The following is a 7108-nucleotide window of genomic DNA, read 5'->3' as shown; positions in this document are numbered from 1 at the left end:
CTGTTATCACAATCGCCTTCATGTGTTTGTTTAACTGTACTTCCTTTTTTTTTTTTTTTTTTTGGCTGCATTGCAGGGCTTGTGGGATCTTAGTTCCTCGACCAGGGATTCAACCTGGGCCCCTGGCAGTGAACGTTCTAACCACTGAGTTCTAACCACTGGACCACCAGGGAATTCCCTTTAACTGTGTTTCCTTAGAGGAGATGTCAAGATATGTTAGTGTTAGAATTCCACCCGTGGTAGTAGAGGAAAGTTTTGTGTGTTAGTTTTTTTTTTTTTAATGAAAATTTTTTTATTTTCAAGAGACATTAATAAAATGAAGAAATAATTCAAACAAGGAAAAATATTTGCAAATATTATATCTGAAAAAGGATGTGCATACAAAATATATTTTTTAAACCTAAGAACTCAATAATAAGAGGAAACACTCCCCCCTCCAAATATGCAGTGCAAAGGATTTTAATAGACAGTTCACCAAAGAAGACATACAAGTGACCAATAAGCACTGAAAACATACTCAATTAGTCATTAGGGAAAAGAAAATCAAAACTCCATAGAGATATCATTACACACTAAGAAGGATATTTTTATTTATTTTATTTTTTATCATTATAATTTTTTATTATGGTAAGAACCATATAACATGATATATACCCTCTTCAAAGAGGTTTAAGTATGCAGTATAATATTATTAACTGCAGGCACAATGTCATACACAAGTTCTCTAGAACTTTCTCACTCTATACCCACTGAGAAGAGGGATATTTTTAAAAAGACTAACAATACCAACTGTTATTGAGTATGTGAAGAAACAATCATACATTTATGTTGGGTGTGTAAAATGTGTATAGCTACTTTGCAAAACAGTTTTAGTAGTTTCTTTTTTTTTTTTTATTCAATAGAAAGTCACAAAAATTATAATCATCCTCATCAGTTCACTCAGTCCCATGTAATTAATTTTTTTTTTCATCTTGATCTTTTGTTAGCAGTTTTAAGAGTTCATCAGTTTTCCATTAGAGTTCTGAAAATGCTTATTCATTCAGTTCAGCAGTATAGTCAGTTACCAGAAACCTGTACTTGTCAGAGTCTTTTCCATGAATTCCTTGAAGATGAAACCCTTTTATAGGAACATTTTTGCAAAAGCATCAGAGTACGCCCAGAACTGTCTGTAAATGACAAAAGACTTAAAAATGACCGTGGTTAAAGATTTGATGAAAGTTCATAATAATGCAATTGACAAGGAAGTTTAGTTATTTCTGAGATACACATTTTAAAGTAATAACTAGAATTATGACTTATAACATTATACCAGAACATATAAGATTTTTAGAAATTTCATGTAACATCTGAAACATTTATATAGTTTTTGTTTTAACCTGATTTCCCTTGCTTCTTTTTAGAAGTTATTTTTTTAAGGACCCGTCCTCTCTCCCAGCCCTGAGTCAAAATAAAGAGCGTCAGGCTGAGCCCCTCAGGCATGAGGTCATTTCCAGTTTTAATCCTGGAGAGCGCGAGCCGGACCCCCATGCATGCCAACCTCCAAGCCTGACCCTTTGCCCTAGTGGCCCACTTCAGGGACCATATAGCACTTGTCACGTGAAGGCTTTTGAGGAGCTGCAGAAACTGGTAAGAGAAAGCTGTCGACAGCAGCTTGGAGGTGATTTTTCTTTTCTGATGCTCCTATGACACCCTTTTCTCCCTACCACGTGCTTGCTCTCTTCACCCAGAGCGCTGCGCGCGTCGGTATCAGATATCTGCCAAGGGCACTGCCACTCTGTCCAGCCGTGAAAGTGCACTCCCAATTTTGAACAGTTTATATACTTTAAAAACTCATTCTCCTTTCCGTAGGCCTTACAGGGGGGAGATGGGGGGTGTGTGGCTAAAAGAAGTCCCACTTTTTGCTTCTTTGTCCAGCCCCGGGAGCCCGTGCAGCTGGCTGTTGGAAAGTTTTGACTACGATTGACTACAGTTCGAAGGGAGCTCTTAGCTGGGACGGTGGACCACGCGGTGAAGGCCAGCGCTGGGGGGAGAAACCACAGAGAGCTAATGGCCCATTGTCGGTGCCTGTCGCTTGGTCTCCTCGGGGGCCAGGCCCTATCTAGACAGAGTCCCGGCTCTTGGCCAGCAGCCCCGCAGCTGCCCATCAGCCAGTGGCAGGCCCTCCTAGGGACACAGGCGCTTCTGTGTCCCCTCCCACCCTCCTCTGCCACGGGGCCAAGAGACTGACCCGGAATCCGCAGCAGCTTTCAACTCGAGCCTTTTGTGACTGAACAATGTCTAACTATGGCCCTGGAGGGCCCCAGAGGCAGCTCCTTTCACAGTGGGATTTCCTTCCTTGTGGGTTTTCCCAGCTGTCTTTGTCTGGGGTCGTGTCTAACAGATGTCGGTGGCCTTGGAGAGCCTTCTGAAAAACCAGTGACAACGAGACCTGGGGCCCCTTCCGGGGAGACTGCGGCCAAGACCCTTCCGGGGTCAGCTGAGGCCCGAAAAACACGGGCAAATCACAGGATGCCCCCAGCCTCTGCTCCCACATCCATATCTTTCCTGCTAAGGGTAGCAGAGCACTTTCAGGGAGATTTAGCAGATGGCTTCTGGTGCAGTCGGATGGAGATAAAAATCAAATTCCGAAAATTCCTCTTTTGGAGGCCTCCTGTCAACTTATAAAGAACTCCTCAAGCATGCGAAATATGAAACTGCAGGGTCAGATTATTGTTTTTTTAACCAACATGATAAACCTGATATATTCAAATCAGAGGCATCGTTCAGAAGTGTTCCCCAGGAATCAGTGAACTCACTTTGACTGTGGTTTCAGTGCTTCACACATAATTGGAACTCCTCCTTTGGAATTATTTTCCCAATGAATCAGTTTGATAATTAATAGTGAAAACATTGTAAACAACCCAAAATAATAATAGGGAATGAGTAAGTAAAGAATCTCATATGGTCATTAAAATGTTGTTCATATAGACCATGGGACTCTGCTTATGGTAATACATGAAGTGAGAAAGGAATATATGAATATATATTAATGAGTTCAAGTTTATAAAAAAAGAAAAGTAGATACAAGAAAAGACAGGAAGAAAATCCCCCCAAAAGCTGAAAGTAGTTGTATTAAGCCAGTGGAATTATAGGTGATTAATTTACTTTTTTTAGTTTCCAGCAGTGTGATTATGTGCCTATGTAATAAAAAAAAGTGTAATTTTTAAAAAGTCCTATGAAAATTATAGCCTGAGAAAGATTAGTTTAATAGGCTTAGGAGAAAATTAGTCTTATTAATTTATAATCGCAACTTACTTTGGGTAAAAATTGCTATTACGCAGTTAATCACCTCTTCTCTGTCTTTTTGGCTATTTCTAAAATTCACATCTACTCTAAAAAGTAGTAAAATTTGCCACCACTGAATATTTCCATGAGAGCGCGGATTTTTGCCCTTTTTGTTCGGTGACATATTCCCAGGTCCTGGCATAGAGGTTGTCATAGTAGGACTTGGTAAGTATTTATTTGCTGAATGAATGAACAGACTGTAGGTTGTAAAATGAACTGGAACATAGGACAGAGAGTGGGGCTGTAGAATGAAAAGGAAAATCAAAGACAAGAATTGCAGGAAATACTTTGCAGAAGATAGCTAGACGCATGCTGCAGGACTCGCCCAGACCCCTTGGGTCCCTGCCATGTCCCTGCTTGTTCTCCCAGCTCCAACGCACTTTTGTTTCTCAAAGCTCAACACCTGCCACTCTTCTCAGAGAACAGCCCAAGGGCTGCTGGAGCTGATTTGCCTGTCAACGAAGAGAACAGGCAGTGCCAGGAAATTCTTTCCCCCGGGAAGCCCCTTGCCCTTGACAATGGGTGCCCCCCGACTCCCCATTCCCCTGTGGATTTGGCTGAAGCTGCCCTCCCTGTGACTTTGCTGAAAATCAGACCCTTCCTTGTCTCAGAAACATGACCCAAGACAACACTAATTCAGCAACAGCAAGAAAACCTCACATTCATGAGCTGCTTATTATGTACCAGGCACAGTTGTAATGCGTGCGTGCATTATCTCATTGAAATAGGGGCCCTTACTATTCCCATTTTCACTTGAGGAAACGGAAACACAGAGTGGCTAAATAACTCACCTCTGTGTTTGAAGATTTTGTCCCACCTTGACATTTCCGACCGTCCTCCATGATGGGCCTGGAGTTCCTCTTGCTGGCCTTTCTCCTGGTGTAAAGACTGACCTGTAAGAAAGTAACAAAGACCAGCCCAGGGAGTGAAAACGTTAGGAGCCATGTGGAGGGCATGGACAGATGGGTTGCCCCAGCTCCGTGTGGATGAAGCAAAAACAGAATCAGAAGCGTCACCAAGGAAGCCCTCACATTTGTGAACGCGATCAGAAGAGGCAACATTTGAGAGCCTGTTCGAGGTCTGGCTGCCAAGGGCAAGCTGACTAGATGATGAAGACCAGGGTCCTGCAGATGCTTTACTCAGGTCTTTGTGGACAGCCCTTGGTCTAGCACCGAGAGACATCTCTTTTGGTCTTTAAGGAGCTGAACCTGAAGTGAACATGTGACATGACCTCCTCTGGTAAGGTCATTTTGACTGTGGAAGTGGGAATATTTATTGAAGTGCAGAGTTATGTTAAAACATTCTTTTGGTTTGGCATGGGGATTATGCCCAGTCACTATTTGTTGGGTTACTGAGTGGATGAATGGGTGAATGGAATGACTCCATAATGAGAATGACATTCCGGAATGTTCGACCCAAGTCAACACACGTTGACCACACCCGTGGTGAGGGAGCCATTGTGCTGAGTTGTGCGGCTGTAAAAGTAAAGGGAGAGAATTAGACACAAGCCTCAACATGACTGTGACTCCAGGTAGACAAGGCGAGAGTTCCAGAGGTTCAGAGAAGAACGGCGTCACGTCACACCCTTTGGCAGGGAAATCGGGAAAGTCAGTCTAGAGGAAGTGGAATTTGAATTTGTCATGAAAGAAGTAATATTTCAATCAATGGGGATGTGGGAGTGGAGTCTGAGCTGGCATGGGGAGAAGTGGGAGTAGAGAAAGCAGAGCAAACAAGGCTGGAAAGCGCAGGGTGAGAAGTCTGGTTGGATTGGAACATGGATGCTGGTGAGAAATATTGGGACGTAAGGTTTGAAAGAGAGGTGGATCGTCAACTTGATAAGAAGAGTTTTGGGGACTTTCCTGGCAGTCCAGTGGTTAGGACTCCGAGCTTCCACTGCGGGGGGAGCAAGGGGGGCACGGGTTCCATCCCTGGTCGGGGAATTAAGATCCTACATGCTGTGCGCACGGTGTGGCCAAAAAAAAAAAAAAGTTTTCATGATAGAGATGGATTCGAACTGATCTAGTTACGTGTTCTTGCCTGGTCCTCACTGAGAGGCTGGGAACCGCCACGGGTACACGGGACCATCATGACTGTCAATCAAACAGTGGCAGCTTCAGCCACGCCCTCCTCCCCATGATGCTCTTATCATGGGGCTTCAATACCTGTTTGAATTAGAATAGCCTTCCAAGGTATAAGAGGGTATGGACTAATAACAGTTAAGGCCCCAAATGTAACCTTGGCAACAGTTAGGAAAAATAAATTGAATATTACTCTGTGCCCAATTAAGCACAGAAAAACAGTGTGGATGGAAGTGGAAATTCATCTGCAGGTGGATAGTTTCATTGCAGGTTAATGACAAAGCTGTGTGTGGTGGATCATCTGTTCCAAAAATGGCTGTGACCTCATCTCCCATCCCACAGGCTTTTTGGTGATGTGACCTGCTGGCTCCCCATCAGGAGGGGCAATTTACTGCTCCACATCCTGGGCGGGCCCCATGGCTGCTTTCACCCACTGGCTACTGTGGAGTCACGCTGTCACAGTTCCAAGCACAGCCCTTCAATGGCTCAGTAACTTCTGCTTCCAGTCCTTGGAAACACTCATCCCTGCATTGCTCCCCTGGAAATCCAGCCACTAGGCTGTGGGAAGTCCAAGTCACACAGAGAGGCTCACGTAGGTCAACAGCCCCAGCTGAGCCATCACTGCTGTGGCCCACGTGAGTGGACCTCATAGGACATCCAGCCCAGCGAGTCTTGGAGTAACTGCAGCACCAGCTGACCTGGTGTCAGACTGCATGTCTGAGAGTCTCCACGAGAGTCTCTGAGCAAGAACCACTTGGCCCAGTCAACTGACAGAGCCGTGAGACATAATAATAGTTATTTAAGTTGTTACGTTTTGCAGTGGTTTATTAAAACTCAACAATGGATATTTGGAACACCAAAATTAGGGGTTAGACTATGGGCCAAGGAGAGCTGTGGATGCAGGCCTGGGCTCATGAGGGGGTGGGGTAGTAGGATGTGAGTGGTCAGGGGACATCTGACCCCACAGAGGGCAAGACCCCCAGGGTAAATGCCCAGTGGTGTGGGTGGTAGCTGAGCGGGCAGGAGGCTGGCTTCTGGCTGTTACCTAGAGCCTCAGCTTTCTCGCTAGTGAAGTGGAACTCAGTCCTCATAGGGTGGAATGAGGATTAAACAAGGCTGTGTACACGAAGGTCCTTTACACCCTATGGACCTTCCCAGAAGGTATCATTATGATTCCCTACAGGTGGTCAGATGTTAATACTTGTTAGATGGTGCATCCTCCCATCCCACGTGGCCCGTCATGAATGGGTTTCTCCTTGGAAAGGTCTGCTCATAGCCACCCCACGAAGCAGTTCTTAGACCATAATCACAGAACCCTGCTAGAGGTCCTGTAAAGTTCTCCACATTCATTCATTCAGTTATTTCTTCATTTATTCAATAATTACTTGAGTGCCAATTATATGCCAAATAGTGTTGTTGGCACTGGGCATATAGAGCAGTGAACAAAACACAAAATCCCCTTCCCCAATGGGGCCTGCGGTATCACTGTTTATAGTAATACGTTGCCAACCGTTTTAAACTATTGAGAGTAATGTGGTGTGGTAGTTAATTGCATGCGTTCAGGGGTCAGATAAACCTGGGTGCACATCCCGACTCCGCCACTTAGCAGCTGCGAGACTGCGGACAACTCACTTCAGCTTTCTGTGCCTCAGTTTCTTCATCTGTAAAGTAGGCACCATCATCATCATCATCCCTATTTCGCAGAG

The 7108-nt window shown here is 44.5% G+C and overlaps 1 long non-coding RNA gene across 1 annotated transcript; it reads right to left on the bottom strand.

Moving 5' to 3' along the window:
• Window positions 1-633: 633 nt before the first annotated feature.
• Window positions 634-4544, bottom strand: LOC130707337 (uncharacterized). The gene is made up of 3 exons (XR_009007237.1): window positions 4356-4544; window positions 4116-4217; window positions 634-1166 (listed from the first exon to the last, which is right to left on the bottom strand). It is a non-coding gene; the product is annotated as an uncharacterized LOC130707337 (long non-coding RNA).
• Window positions 4545-7108: the final 2564 nt, after the last annotated feature.

Source organism: Balaenoptera acutorostrata, chromosome 2 (assembly GCF_949987535.1).
Source record: "Balaenoptera acutorostrata chromosome 2, mBalAcu1.1, whole genome shotgun sequence".
Classification (NCBI taxonomy): Eukaryota; Metazoa; Chordata; class Mammalia; order Artiodactyla; family Balaenopteridae; genus Balaenoptera; species Balaenoptera acutorostrata.
Note: the sequence above shows the minus strand (reverse complement) of the source record. Positions and strands in the feature narration are given on the sequence as shown.